Genomic DNA, 15,041 nt, shown 5'->3' with positions numbered 1-15,041 from the left:
TCTGCTGCATATAGTAGCCTGGGCTGCCATTTTTGTTCCCTTCATGACTTGACTTTTTGCTATCTGCTCACGGTCTTCTGGCTTTCATAGTCTCTTGTCAATATCTGGTGTAATTCTGATAGGTCTGCCCTTATATGTTAATGAACTGTTTTCCCTTACTGTTTTTAATATTTTTCTTTGTTTTGTGCATTTAGTATTTTGACAATTGTTTGATAGGAAGAATTTCTTTTCTCATCCAATCTATTCAGAGTTCTGTAGGCTTATTGTATGTTTGTGGGCATCTCTTTCTTTATGTTAGGGAAGTTTCCTTCTATAATTTTATTGAAGGTAGTTACTGATCCTTTAATTGGGACTCTTCGCTCTCTTCTATACCTATTATCCTTATGTTTGATCTTCTTGTGTTCTGGATTTTCCAAATATTTTCTGATAGGAGCTTTTTGCATTTTACAATTTCTGTGACAGTTGTGCTAATGTTTTCTATGGTATATTCTGCCTCTGATATTATTTGTTCCCTTTCCTATATTCTGTTGCTGATGCTTGTGTCTATGACTCCTGATCTGTTTCCTAGGATTTCTATCTCCAGGGTTGTCTCCCTTTGTGATTTATTTATTGTTTCTATTTCCAATTTTAGATCCTGTATATTTTTGTTCCATTCCTTTACATGTTTGGCTGTTTTCCTGTAATTCTGTAAGGGATTTCTGTGTTTTCTCTTTAAGGCCTTCCAAATATTTACTGCTTCATGAAATTGCATGTTATCCTTGTGCAGAGGCCATGTTAATTTTCTCTGTATACTTCCAATTTTAGGATATGTGCTACTGGAGCGAGCACTAATTTAACTTTTTATTAGGAGCTTGACTGGTTTCATGGCCAGATTCTGAAACTCAGGGGTTATAGTTTTTTAACTTTCACTCCTGTAAGAGATCTCTTTCCCGTAAATAAATGGCTATATCAACCATGTATGGCCTCAATTTTCTCCCCAGACCTTCAGATCCTATATGTTTTATTCATTTCACTGTTTATTTTGTTTTTTTTTTTGTTTTTAATTTTTGGTAAAGTCCCAACTCCTTGAAATTGGATGTCTACTTCTTTTTTTTAATTTAATGTATATTTTTATTTACATTTAAAATGTTACTCCCTTTCCCAGTTTCCCTTCCATAGTCCCTTTATCCCATTCCCCTCCCTTCTGTTATGGGTGTTCCCCCTCCCCAACAACCCCACCTTCCTACCTCTACACCTGGATGTTCCTGTATAGCGTGTTTGGGGTAGGTGGTCCAGCCTTAGCAGGATCAAGGATCAAGGTCTTTTCCTCTCATTGGTGCCCAACAATGCCATTCTCTGCTACTTATGCAGCTGGAGCCATGGGTCTGTCTGTGTGTAGACTTTGGATAATGGTTTAGTCCCTGGGACCTCTGGTTGCTTAGTGTTGTTGTTCTTATGGGGCTGCAAGCTCCTTCAACTCCTTCAATTCTTTCTCTAATTCCTCCAATTGGGACCCTCTTCTCAGTACAGTGGTTTGCTGCTAGCATTTGCCTTTGTATTTCTCACGTTCTGGCTGAACCTCTCAGGAGACAGCTATATCAGTCTGCTGTCAGCATGCACTTCTTGGTTTCATCAATAATGTTTAGTTTTTTTGTTTTTGGTTTTTTTTTTTTTTGGCATTATATATATGGGCTGGATCCCCAGGTGGGACAGTCTGTGAATGATCATTCCTTCTTGTCTCCGTACTCTCTCTTATGAATATTTTGCCCCTTTTATGGAGGACTTAAGCAATCATACATTGTGTTTCCTTCTTCTTTAGCTTCATGTGGTTTATGGATTGTATGTTTGGTAATTGGAGCTTTTCCAATTCCTGAATTCTCGTGGTGATGCTTACTACCATACCTTTTGTTCTCTTTCCTAGGTTTTCCATTTCTAGCATTGCTGCAGTTACATTTCTTTATTGCTTCCATTTCACTTTCAGGCCTTGGGCAGTTTCTTCATAGGCTTCTCCTGTTTGTGTTTTTCCTTACATCTTGATATTTATTTGGGTCATCTTTAATGTGGCTATCTGTTTGAATGTATTTTCCTGTGCTGAATGACAGGAGACCAGTATAGCTATCCCTGAGAGGCTCTGCCAGAACCTGAAAAATACTGCTGCAGATATACACAGCCAAATATTGGACCAAACATTGTAACCCCAATGGTGAAGTTAGGACAAGGACCTAGAGCTGTTGGAGTTTACAAGCTCAAAGGCATAACAATAGTATCAGCCAAACAGACCCCCCCCCTTTCAGGGCTTAAACCACCAATCAAAGACTACAAAGGGGGTACCCTTGGTTCCAGCTGGATGTGTAGCAGAGGATTGCTTTATATGGTATCACATGCAAAGGAGCCCCTTGGTCCTTAGGAAGTTTGATGATCCAGGATAGAAGAACAATAGGCCATTGAGTTAAGAGTGGGTGGATGGGAGGTGGAGCACCGCATACGGGGAGGGGCAAGGGAGAAATGTATAGGGGGCTTATGGAGGTAAAACTTGGAAGGGGGATAACATTTGAAATGTAAATAAACAAAACTACCAATAGAAAACTAAATACATCTGAGGAAAGGCTTAATTTCTTTCCTTGACTAATCTTAGATGCATTATTAATGACTATTATGTTTAATGTATTCACATATGCAGAATCAGTAAACTGTGGAAGTAATTTTTTTGCGTGCCAGCCTTATGTAGGAAAGAATAAAAGTCACCACAATGAAAAACATGAAGCTCTGCCGTCTCACATGTATCCGTGGGCTCAGAACCCTGTAATTTAAGGATAGACACCCTGGTCTGTGCTTCTGTTTCTGAGCTCTCTCTCTCTCTCTCATGCTTAGCTGGAATCCATTTTAACTTGCCATAATCATCACAATCGTTTTTGAATGTGAGGATTCTCCTGAGAATCGTAGAACTCATTAGAATCATGAAAAGTGTTGATTTCTTAGCTATTTTCTCTAAAGAGACTTGGGTAATTCTGGAGTCTCCCCCAGCATATGCAGATGTGGACGGGTGTACATAATGAATTATTGACATCAATTTAGAAACTATCTGTGAACAAATTGCTAAAGAATGCAGTGTATACTGTAGTTCTATTTCTATCTTCCTTCACATTTTTCCTTTTTTGACAAAAATCTAGACAGGTTTCCAAAGGAATTTCTCTTTTTCACCTCACCCTTCAAGCAATAAGCAATATTGTGCCTTAACCTAACATCATTTTAATTCTTCATTTTCTTTGACTGAGGCATCCAGCTCCTCTAACTTTTCTTCACGTCTGATAATTTGTCTCCCAGTGCTTCTCTATGCATTATTATTATTATTATTCCTACTGCATTTTCCTTTCAGGGTCTTATGTTTGTTGTTTCTAACCTCCTATTGAACTTAACTTTCATATCCTATGTTGCTGTCCTCATTTCTTTCAGCTTTCATTTCTTTCATTTCATCTGCTATTATTTTCTGACTCACAAGTCATTTTGTTCATGTCCTCTTTGAGTCCATTTCCCGGGTTTACAAGCTTTGACTCTGGGTGTTCAATTCATTATCTTGGATATCATGTAAATCACCTTCATTAGGAAGCTCATATAAGGTTTCTGGATTCACCCAAGGGCATTTTAATTGCATCTTAGTTTTTTGGGGGTATTTGTTCTGAACATCAGAATTCAGAGGGATTGCTATCTTTTCTGTATCTTTAGCCCAGTGGACTAGACTAACAATGTGAGAAGTTAGGCAAACGACCTTGGATGTAAATGGGTCAGAACCCAAGTGCAGTGTCCTACTACATCCACCTCTGGTCTAGACTGGCAGCAAGCTTGATGCGAAGCTGTGCAGAGTAGGTCCTGCGCTCCTGACAGCTGCAGTTGTGTGGAAGGCAGCCTGCAACACGGTTGGGGGAGTGGTTCCGATCGGGAGCGTGGGCACACCTGCCTGATCGGATGAGATTAAGAAAAATACAAAATAAAAAGAATAGAAAAATTAGGTAAACAAGCAAGCAAAAATCCAAACAGATTTAAAAAAATATCTATGAAGAATTTGGACGGGAAATGATTAAGATGCTCCGAAGTAGGTGGGCTTAGAAGAATTAAGTAAGAGGAAGCTGCTACATATTGAGCGTGCCCAGAAGGAGTTACTCTGAGAAACCCCCAGAAGTGACAGGAAGTTCTGCACTTCCAGCAGATTCTTTGAGAATCTAGCCATTCTAGTGTTCAGGGAGTCCTGTTGGGAGAGTAGTCCTGAGTCCTGGAGGTACCTGAAAACTTCCTTAAGCCCAGTTGCCGCGCAGGCTTCCTGGGACATTCATCAGCTGGTCCTGTCACCTGCCAGATCAGAGGAGCTGCTGCGACCAGGAAACAGGCAGGAGCGGAGCAGCTGTGTGGCACGGGGGTGCATTTTCTGCCTCCACTCTTATAATTCTGTCGTGGATATCTTAGCATTGTCAGGAAGCATGAGATACTGTGAACTGGAGTTTAAGGTGATGCTTTAACTAATTCTGTGGCCGCCAGAATGTTTTTATGAAGTAACACCGTAGATCCTTGGCTGCATCTGTAGTTTGTACAGCAGGGTTTTCATCAAAAAGCCTTAGTAAAGTTCTTTGGGTTTAAATTCATGCATGCTTCCTTTTTTTTTTCTACATCTTTATTAACTTGGGTATTTCTTATTTACATTTCAATTGTTATTCCCTGTCCCGGTTTCCAGGCCAACATCCCCCTAACCCATCCCACTCCCCTTATATATGTGTGTTCCCCTCCCCACCCTCCCCCCATTACCACTCTACCACAAAAATCCTGTTCACTGGGGATTCAATCTTGGCAGGACCAAGGGCTTCCCCTTCCACTGGCACTCTTACTAGGCTATTCATTGCTGTCTATGCAGTTGGAGCCCAGGGTCAGTCCATGTATATAGTCTTTGGGTAGTGGCTTAGAGCCTGGAAGCTCTGGTTGGTTGGTATGTTTCATATGGGGTCTCAAGCCCCTTCAAGCTCTTTCACACCTTTCTCTGAATGCTTCAACTGGGGTCCAGTTCTCAGTTCAGTGGTTTGCTGCTGGCATTCTCCTATGTATTTATCAAATTCTGGCTGTGTCTCTCAGGGGAGATCTACATCAAGTTCCTGTCAGCCAGCACTTCTTTGCTTCATCCATCTTATCTAGTTTGGTGGCTGTATATGTATGGGTCACATGTGGGGCAGGCTCTGAATGGGCATTCCTTCAGTCTCTGTTCTAAACTTTGCCTCCCTATCCCCTTCCAACGTATTCTTGGTTCCCTTTTAAAGAAGGAGTGAAGCATCTGGATTTTGATCTTCCTTCTTGAGTTTCATGTGTTCTGTGCATCTAGGGTAATTCGAGCATTTGGGCTAATATCCACTTATCAAAGAGTACATACCATGTGCGTTTTTCTGTGATTGGGTTACCTCACTCAGGATGATATTTTCCAGTTCCACCCATTTGCCTATGAATTTCATAAAGTCATTGTTTTTGATATTACAGTAGTAATTCATTGTGTAGATGTACCATATTTTCTGTATACATTCCTCTGTGGAAGGTCATCTGGGTCTTTCCAGCTTCTGGCTATTATAAATAAGTCTGCTATGAACATAGTGGAGCATGGGTCTTTGTTATATGTTGGTGTATCTTTTGGGTATATGGCCAAGAGAGGTAGAGCTGGGTCCTGAGGTAGTTAAATGACCAATTTTCTGAGGAACCTCCAGACTGAATTCCAGAATGGTTGTACCAGTCTGCAATCCCATCAACAATGAAGGAGTGTTCCTCTTTCTCCACATCCTTGCCGGCATCTGCTGGCCCAGGAGTTTTTGAACTTAGCCATTCTCACTGGTGTGAGGTGGAATCTTAGGGTTCTTTTGATTTTCATTTCCCTTATGACTAAAGATGTTGAACATTTGTTTAGGTGCTTCCTCAGCTGTGAATTCTTTGTTTTCCTCTGAACCCCATTTTTATAGGGTTATTTGTCTCCCTGCAGTCTAACTTCATGAGTTCTTTGTATATTTTGGACATAAGCCCTCTATCAGTTGTAGGATTGGTAAAGATCTTTTCCCAATCTGTTGGTTGCCCTTTTGTTCTAACAACAGTGTCTTTTGCCTTACAGAAGCTTTGTAGTTTTATGAGATCCCATTTGTTGATTCTTTATCATAGAGCATAAGCCATTGGTGGTTTGTTCAGGAAATTTTCTCCAGTGGCCATGTTTTTGAGATGCTTCCCCACTTTTTCTTCTATTAGTTTGAGTGTATCTGGTTTGATGTGGAGGTCCTTGATCCAGTTGAACTTAAGCTTCGTACAGGGTGATAAGAATGGATCAATCTGCATTCTTCTATATGCTGACCTCCAGTTGAACCAGCACCATTTACTGAAAATGCTGTATTATTTTCCATTGGATGGTTTTGCCTCCATTGTCACAAATCAAATGACCATAGGTGTGTGGGTTCATTTCTGGGTCTTCAATTCAATTCCACTGGTCTATGCCTCTCTCTATACCAAAACCATAGATTTTTATCACTATTGCTCTGTAATACTGCTTGAGTTCAGGGATAGTGATTCCCCCAGAAGTTCTTTTATTGTTGAGGATAGTTTTAGCTATCGTGGGTTTTTTGTTATTCCAGATGAATTTGCAAATTGTTCTGTCTAACTCAATGAAGAATTGGATTGGAATTTTCATGGGGATTGCATTGAACCTGTAGAACGTTTTTTGTAAAATGGCCATTTTTACTATATTAATCCTGCCAATCCATGAGCATGGGAGATCTTTCCATCTTCTGAGGTCTTCTTCAATTTCTTTCTTCAGAGGCTTCAAGTTCTTATCATACAGATCTTTCACTTGCTTGGTTAAAGACACAGCAAGGTACTTTAAATTATTTGGGACTATTATGAAGGGTGTCGTTCACCTAATTTCTTTCTTGGCCTGTTTCTCTTTTGTGTAGAGGAAGGCTACTGATTTATTTGAGTTAATTTTATACCCAGCCTCTTTGCTGAAGGTGTTTATCAGGTTTAGTAGTTCTATGGTAGAACTTTTTGGATCACTTAAATATACAATCATATCATCTGCAAATAGTGATATTTTGACTTCTTCCTTTCCAATCTGTATCCCGTTGATCTCCCTTTTTTGTCTGATTGCTCTGGTTAGGACTTCGAGAACTATATTGGAATAAGTAGGGAGAGAGTGAGCAACCTTGTCTAGTCAATGATTTTAGTGGGATTGCTTCAAGTCTCTCTCCATTTAGTTTAATATAAGCTAATGGTTTGCAGTATATGACTATACTATGTTCAAGTATGGGCCTTGAATTCCTGTTCCTTCCAGGACTTTTATCATGAAGGGGTGTTGAATTTTGTCAAATGCTTTCTCAGCATCTAATTCAATGATCATGTGGTTTTTATATTTCAATTTGTTTATATAGTGGATTATGTTGATGGTTTTCTTATATTAAACCATACTGCGTCCCTGGAATGAAGCCTACTTGATCATGATTGATGATTGTTTTGATGCGCTCTTGGATTCAGTTTGCAAGAATTTTATTGAGTATCTTTGCGTCGATATTCCTAAGGAAAATTGGTCTGAAGTTCTCTTTCTTTGTTGGGTCTTTCTGTTGTTTAGGTATAAGAGTAATTGTGGCTTCATAGAAGGAATTCGGTAACGCACCATCTGTTTTAATTTTGTAGAATATTTTGGATAGTATTGGTATGAGGTCTTCTATGAAGGTCTGATAGAATTCTGCACTGAACCCATCTGGACCTGGGCTCTCTTTGGTTGGGAGACTTTTAATGAGTGCTTCTATTTCTTTAGGAGTTATGGGGTTGTTTAAATGGTTTATCTGTTCCTGATTTAACTTCTGTACCTTGTATCTCTCTAGGAAATTGTCCATTTCCTCCAGATTTTCAAGTTTTGTTGAATATAGATTGTGTAGTTGGATCTGATGATTTTTTGAATTTCCTCTGATTCTGTTGTTATGTCTCCGTTTTCATTTCTGATTTTGTTAATTTGGACACACTCTCTGTGTTCTCTGTTTAGTCTGGGTAAGGGTTTATCTCTCTTGTGGATTTTCTCAAAGAACCAGCTTTAGGTTCTGTTGATACTTTGTATAGTCCTTTTTGTTTCTACTTGGTCGATTTCTGCTCTGAGTTTGATTATTTCCTGCCTTCTACTCCTCCTGGGTGTATTTGCTTCTTTTTGTTCTAGAGTTTTTAGGTGTGCTGTCAAGCTGCTGATATGTGCTCTCTTCTGTTTCTTTCTGCAGGCACTCAGAGCTATGACTTTCCCGCTTAGCACAGCTTTCATTGTGTCCCATACATTTTCATTAAATTCTAAGAAGTCTTTTATTTCTTTCTTTATTTCTTCCTTGACAAGGTTATGGTTGAGTAGAGCATTGTTCAACTTCAATGTATATGTGGGCAGTCTTTCATTATTGTTATTGAAGACCAGCTTTAACCTGTGGCAGTCTGCTAGGATACATGGGATTATTTCTATCTGTTGAGGCCTGTTTTATGACCAATTATGTGGTCAATTTTGGAGAAAGTACCATGAGGTGATAAGAAGAAGGTATATCCAATTTTTTTTAGGGTAGAATGTTCTATAAATATCTGTTAAATCCATTTGGTTCATGACTTCTCTTAGTCTGTCTATGTCTCTGTTTAATTTCTATTTCCATGATCTGTCCAGTTATGAGGGTGGTGTGTTGAAATCTCCTACTATTATTGTGTGAGGTGCAATGTGTGCTTTGACCTGTAGTAAGGTTTCTTTTATGTAATAGGTTCCCTTGTATTTGGAGCATAGATATTTAGGATTGAGAGTTCATCTTGGTTGATTTTTCCTTTGATGACTATAAAGTGTCCTTCCTTATCTTTTTTGATGACTTTTGGTTGAAAATCAATTTTATTCGATATTAGAATGGCTACTCCAGCTTGCTTCATCAGACCATTTGCTTGGAAAGTTGTTTTCCAGTCTTTTAATCTAAGGTAGTGTTTGTCTTTGTGTCTGAGGTGTGTTTCCTGTAGGCAGCAAAATGTTAGGTCCTCATTGCCTGCCCAGTTTGTTAATCTGTGTCTTTTTATTTGGGAATTGAGTCCACTGATGTTGAGAGATATTAAGGAATAGTGATTGTTGCTTCCTGTTATATTCGTGTTTGGATGTGACATTATGTTTGTTCTTGTCTTCTCTTTGTTTTGTTGCAAAATGATTAGTTTCTTCCTTTTTCTAGGGTGTGCCTTGCCTCCTTTTGTTGGGCGTTACCATTTATAATCCTTTGTAGGGCTGGATTTGTAGACAGATATTGTGTAAATTTGGTTTTGCATGGAATATCTTGGTTTCTCCATCTATATTAATTGAGAGTTTTGCTGGATACAGTAACCTGGGCTGGCATTTGTGTTCTCTTAGGGTCTGTATGACATCTGTCCAAGATATTCTGTCTTTCATAGTCTCTGTTGAGAAGTCTGGTGCAATTCTGATAGGTCTGCCTTTATATGTTACTTGACCTTTTTCCCTTACTGCTTTTAATATTCTTTGTTTGTGCGTTTGGTGTTTTGACTATTATGTGACGGGAGGAGTTTCTTTTCTGGTCCAATCTATTTGGAGTTCTGTAGGCTTCTTATATGTTTATGGTCATTTCTTTCTTTAGATTAGGGAAGTTTTCTTCCATGATTTTTTTGAAGACATTTACTGGTCCTTTGAATTGGGAGTGTTCACTCTCTTCTATACCTACTATCCTTAGATTTGATAGTCTCGTTGTGTCCTGGAGTTGTTTGAGCAGGTCCCTTCAGATCTGGCTGGAGGCTAGTCTGCAGCGTTCCTGCAGCTTGAGTGCCCCTATCTTCCTGTTCCCCAAGGCCCTATCCAGTTTCCTCCTGGGCCACGGATCTGTGCAAGGGTGGTCAGTACTGGGGGTCTGTCCTGCCCTGCAGTCTCAGGAGTGTCCACCTGTCTGGGTGATGAGCGCTGTCTCCCACGGGGTTTTGGAGCGGGGAGCTGTGCACCACGATCAGTGAGGTTCAGGCCCTAGCTAGAAACCAGAAGTGTCTGGTCCCTGAGGAATTTTGCCTTTGTGTGTCCTGAGTCCACCTGGCAGGTCACTTGGAGTAGAAAAGTTGGTCTTACTTCTGGTCTCGGGCCTCAAGTCACTACTCAGAGCTGGGTTTCAGCTCTCCGAGTGGGCAGCAACCAGATGGGCCTCCCCTGCCTTCTCTCAGGACCCTCTGCACACTGGGCCCAGATGGCGCTAGGCGTTTTCCTCTAGAGTCAGAAATGTGGGCAGTGAGTAGTCTCCTCTGGCTTCCCAGGCATGTCTCTGTTGTGTTTTTGAGCAAGTGCAGATTTATTTCAGTGTTCTAAGTTTTCTTGTCATTTTATCTCACACCATGATAAATGGGTGTGCTCAGTATTGTAATCTAGTTGTCTCTAGAGCAATACTGCCCAGTGTGGTGCTCTGTGGTAAATTCTCAATATAGAAATGTGTATTTCCCTTTGAATTTTGGTGTGTGGGTTTATTTCTGGGTCACCAATTCTATTCCATTGTTCTACCTGCCTGTCTCTGTACCAATACCCTGAGGGTTTTATCATTCTTGCTTTGTAGTAAAGCTTGAGGTCAGGGATGGTGATTTCCCGTGCAAAATCCTTATATTATTGATAATAGTGTTTGCTATCTTTTTTTTTTCTATTCCAGATCAATTTGAGAATTGCTCACTCTCTGTGAAGAATTGAATTATAGTTTTGATGGCTATTGCATTGAATCTGTAGATTTCTTAAATCTGTAGAGATGGCTAATTTTTTCCCACTGTTAATCCTGCCTATCTATGATCATGGGATATGTTTCTATCTTCTGAGGTATTTTTCGAATTCTTTCCTCAGGGTCTTGATGTTCTTGTCAAACAGATCGTTCACTTGCTTGGTTAGTAGTAACATAAGATATTTTATGGTATTTGTGACTATTATGAAGGGTATTATTTCTCTAATGTCTTTCTCAGCCTGTTTATCCTTTGAGTAGAGGAAGGCTACTGATTTAATTAATTTTATATCCAGCCACTTTGCTGAAATTTTTTACCAGCTCTATGACTTTTCTGGTGGAATTTTTGCGGTTACTCATGTATACTATCATATCATCTGCAAATAGTGATTTCGTGACTTCCTTTCTAATTTGTATCCCTTTGACCTCCTTTCGTTGTCTAATTTTGCTAGCTAAAACCTAGAGTACTACATGGAATAGATAGGGAGAAAGTGGACAGCCTTGTCTAGTCCCTGATTTTAGTGGGATTGTTTCAAGTTACTTTCTATTTAATTTGATGTTGGCTATTGGTTTGTAGTATATTGCTTTTTATTTTGTTTACATATGGGCCTTGAATTCCTGATCTTTGCGATGTTTATAACAAGGGGGGTGTTGTATTTTTGTCAAATGCTTTTTCAGCATCTAATGAGATGATCACATGTGTTTTTTTCCCCTTTGAATTTGTTGATATCCTGTATTATGTTGATAGATTTCTGTATATTGAACCATCTCTGTATCTCTGGGATGAAGCCTACTTGTTGATGGCGAATGACCATTTTGATGTGTTCTTGGATTCAGTTTGCTAGAATTTTATTGAGTACTTTTGCATTGATATTCATAAGGGAAATTCATCTGGAGTTCTCTTTCTTTTTAGGGTCTTTGAGTGGTTTCGGTATCTGTGTAACAGGGGCTTCAAAAATGAATTAGGTAGTATTCTTTTTTATTCTATTTTGTGGATTAGTTTGCAAAGCATTGTTATTAGGTCTTCTTTGAAGTTCTGGTAGAATTTGCACTAAAACCATATGGTCTTGGGTTTTTTTTTTTTAGCTCACAGACTTTTAATGATTGCTTCTATTTTTTTATGGGTTATGAATGATTTATATGACCCTGATTTAACTTTGGGTCCTGGTATCTGTCTAGAAAACCTTCTATTTCTTCTAGATTTTTCAGTTTTCTTGAGTATACACTTTTGTTGTAGGATGTCATGATTGTTTGAATTTCCTCAGTTTCTGTTGTGATGTGTCCTTTTTAATTTCATATTTTGTTTATTTCCATACCATCTCTGTGCCTTCTGGTTAGTCTGGCAAAAGGTTTATCCATCTCGGTGATTTTCCTCTTCCCCCCAAAAAAACAGCTTCTGGTTTTTGTTGACTCTTTCAATAGTTTTCTTTTTTCTTCTTAGTTGAATTTATCTCTGAGTTTGATCGTTTCCTGCCTTCTATTCCTCTTGTGTGTGTTTGCTTCTTTTTGTTCTAGAGCATTCAGAAATGCTGTTAAGCTGCTAGCTTATGATCTCTCCAATTTCTTTATGGAGGCACTCAGAGCTTTGAATTTTCCTCTTTGTTCAAATAAGTTTGGGAATGTTGTTCCTTTATTTATGTTGAATTCTAAAAAGTCTTCAATATCTTTCTATATTTCTTTTCTGACCAAGTTATTGAGTAGAGAGTTGTTCAGCTTCCATGTGTATGTGGGCTTTCTGTTGTTTTTGGTGTTATGAGGGACCATCCTTAGTCCATGGTGATGTCATATGATGCATGGAACTATTGCAATCTTCTTTTATCAGTTGATTTTGTGAAAGTTGGTCTGCTCTTCTGTGGTCGATTGTCTTGTCAGGTTTGGAGAAAGTACCATGAGGTGCAGAGAAGAAGGTATTTCTGTTTGTTTGTTTTAGGATGAAATGTTCTGTAGATATCTGTTAAATCCTTTTGGTTGTATAATTCCTGTTTCACTGTGTCTCTGTTTAATTTGTGTTTCCATGATCTGTCCATTGGTGAAGAGTGTGGTGTTGAAGTCTCGTACTATTTTGTGTCAGGTTCATTGTGTGCTTTGGGCTGTAGTAAAGTTTCTTTTACAAATGAGGGTGCCCTTGCATTTGGGACATAGATGATCAGAATTTAGAGTTCATCCTCTTAGATTTTTCCTTTGATGAGTATGAAGTGTTGTCCCTCCTTACCTTTTTTGATGACTTTTGATTGAAAGTCAATTGTATCCAACATTAGAATAGTTACTCCAGCTTGTTTCTTGGGACTATTTGCTTGGAAATATTTTTTCCCAATTTTGTTCTCTTCTCTTCTTAAAAGGAAGAATGGTTCATCTACTTTATTTCCTCTTCCCTGAAATGATGTGTTACATAGGGAAAGAACTGTAGGGTTGTGTTGATGTTTTCTTTTTCTTTATATTTTTTTCAGTACATAATCATTCATCTGCATGTTTTTATGTATACTGAATGATCCATTATGCCTGTAGATCCTGGGGTTCAGTACCAAATGCTTGAAACTGAAGTCACAGCAAGTGCCTTTACTTCTCAGTTATTTGTTTTCATTCTGCAGGTGTATATTTCTGTTCCCATTTGTAATAGACATAAGATGTAACATGTATGTTATAGTTTTTAAAAAACAAAGGAAGAATTAAATGTAATACTTATCTATGTAGGCTACTATTCTTATATATAAATGAAGTCATATTCCAAAGAAGAGAATAATGTTAAAAATACAAGATTGAAATTTCCTATTAATACAATCACATGAAGAATTATATATCCCATATTTATGAAGTGTTAGCACAATTCTCCCTCAATTAAAAACAAGATTTGGTCTAAGAAAATGATTCTACTTCATCAAAATGCATTGCCATGGGGTTGGGGATTTAGCACTTGCCTAGCAAACGCAAGGCCTTGTGTTCAATCCCCTGTTCAAAAAAAAAAAAAGAAAGAAAGAAAAAAATGCATTGCCACACATTCCATTTATTTCCACATAGAGACCTAAGTATTCTGTTGTGAAAGGTATTATGAAATTTATGAAATTGTATTATGTGTATTATTTTCCCCACTTCTATATAACATTAAGTAATTTAATGCTCTCTACTAGTGGTTTTTCTATTTCTTGGTTAGGAATATATTTTCATAAAATAATTTCCTTATGTATTTGATTTTATATATCTTTTTAATTGTTTACTGTTATAACCTGACTATGCAGTCCTTTTCTGTTTAAAGATAAAACTCTGATATTTAGTCATTCTGCATTTTATATACTACCGGTTTGTTATAGAAAGGTTATAATCTTTTATAGGCCTTATAATGTGAAATAGATATGTTACAATGCAGTCATGTGAGACACAGCTTTGCACAGGATTGAACTAGTGTCCCTATTTGAACAAAGTGGACATTGTAGAATTGAAACCATATTTTTGCTCATCTTAATTTGACCGTCTTTGATATGATACTGGGATACTGTTAGATATTAATGCATACTTCATAAAGGTACATTACTACATGCAGACATCAAATGTACATGGTACATTCTGTACATGTTCGCTGCTTTTAAGATGAGCTTATCATGCATACTCAGAGAGATATAAACACAAGGAAATCTATGACTATTTTAGGAAGTATGTTTTATTAGAGTTAAGGTCTTTTGTTCTACAATGTATGTTGGGAACATTCGCCTGAGATTATGCATACATGCTGTATATTCCTCCTGCCAGTAGTGTTCAGAAGGGATCATTGGATTATAAAGAACTGGGTTTAAAAATCCATTGTGTGGTGCCATGAGGTTGCTGGGAAACATTTCATGATAGAGGACTTTAAAAGGTGCTATACAATCCCAGTTGCACACAAAATTTCTTATGTAGAGCTGGTGGCAAATTCTTCAAATTCAGTGATGTGGTACAAATTTTTCACTTTTGTCCTATCTCTTAGGATGCCACAGGCATTACATATAGAAGAGAAACCTCACAAATGCAGTGTCTACAGAAATATCTTTGACATCATTTTAGGTTAAAAAAACCTTCTGAATGTTTATAGTGAGGAAAGTGTTTCCACCGGAGAAAAAAAGTGTGGCATGTGTTTTATATAGGATCTATTCTTTACAACACTTGAGGTTGTACACTTCGGAATTATTATGAGTACAGAAAACTTGTGAAAACCTTCATGCCTTATTCAAATCGTAGATAACTTCAAATATTTCTGCTGGGATGTACTCTGAAATTGTGACAATGTAGGAAAGTTGTCATTAAAACTTTCACTTGTTTGCCCTCAAATATTGCAGGATAAAGATAAAG

The 15,041-nt window shown here is 38.1% G+C and overlaps 1 non-coding gene across 1 annotated transcript; it reads right to left on the bottom strand.

The window, feature by feature from the left end:
* Positions 1-721: 721 nt before the first annotated feature.
* LOC120103207 (U6 spliceosomal RNA) lies at positions 722-828 on the bottom strand. The gene has a single exon (XR_005505301.1). It is a non-coding gene; the product is annotated as a U6 spliceosomal RNA (small nuclear RNA).
* Positions 829-15,041: the final 14,213 nt, after the last annotated feature.

The sequence above is a fragment of the Rattus norvegicus genome, chromosome 5 (assembly GCF_036323735.1).
Source record: "Rattus norvegicus strain BN/NHsdMcwi chromosome 5, GRCr8, whole genome shotgun sequence".
Taxonomy (NCBI): Eukaryota; Metazoa; Chordata; class Mammalia; order Rodentia; family Muridae; genus Rattus; species Rattus norvegicus.
The sequence above is the reverse complement of the archived record's forward strand: the minus strand, read 5'-3'. Positions and strand labels throughout refer to the sequence as shown.